The following is a 992-nucleotide window of genomic DNA, read 5'->3' on the forward strand; positions in this document are numbered from 1 at the left end:
TACACCACGTGGAAAAATTATGGAAATGTGGAAAGCATATATAAAAAGTGGAAGAGAAATGCCTTCGTTTCACATAGTTTAATATCCTTTTATAAAAAAAAATTATATAAATTCCTATTTTATGGATGTCATGATATCAAACCCGTTTTCGCTATTTAAATTAACTTTTCAAGAGACATTGTGAAGTAATAATTTCTTGTGACAAAGGTGTCTAGACATTTTGGATACTTGAAAAGTAAGAATGAGTCTAGAGAATGGACAAAGGGAGGCAACAGGTGGTAAAGGGGACAACTAACTCCTCAGTATAATTGTTGAAATAGGAATGTGTAAGGATTAGGTCGTCAAGTTTATATATTAAAGTGTGGTCTTTACTTTTGTATGAACACTTTTTCCTTGTATAGGCTTTCTTGTAAGGAGATTGAATCTTTGCATTAGTATAATGGAAAAATATGAGAATTCGGTGTTTTATTTCTTGCGCAACTGTCAGTATATTCGCTCAGGACTATCTGCCTGTATTGAGGAAAACGAATCTGTTCTTTATGCAGCGTAACTATGCGTCTCAAAGTAAGGCTCGTTTGGCCCACATAATTGTGGCAACAACCTGAGCAGGTTAGGTATGGGCATGTACCACAATTAGGTCGTCTGCATTTTTTAACTGTTGGTATCGTATGTGTTGAGTATAGTTTTGCAATTGTTAGAAGTATTTTAAGTGATTTGTGTTGTCTTTTGCATTTGAGGAGTTTATGTGTATTTAGAATTATTCATTTTCGGGTCTTGGGTGAGCAGAGGGAGATTTTGTATAATTGTACTGCATGCTTCATTGTTTCTGGGGTTGTGGGTTGATATGTATGGGGGTGATTTAAAGTGAGCCCTTTGTCGATCCTCTAGACTCATTCTTACTTTTCAAGTATCCAAAATGGCGAGGTTCCTTTGTCACAAGAAATGATTACTTTACAATGTCCCTTGAAAAGCTAATTTAAATAGCGAAAACC

Source organism: Octopus bimaculoides, chromosome 2 (assembly GCF_001194135.2).
Source record: "Octopus bimaculoides isolate UCB-OBI-ISO-001 chromosome 2, ASM119413v2, whole genome shotgun sequence".
Classification (NCBI taxonomy): Eukaryota; Metazoa; Mollusca; class Cephalopoda; order Octopoda; family Octopodidae; genus Octopus; species Octopus bimaculoides.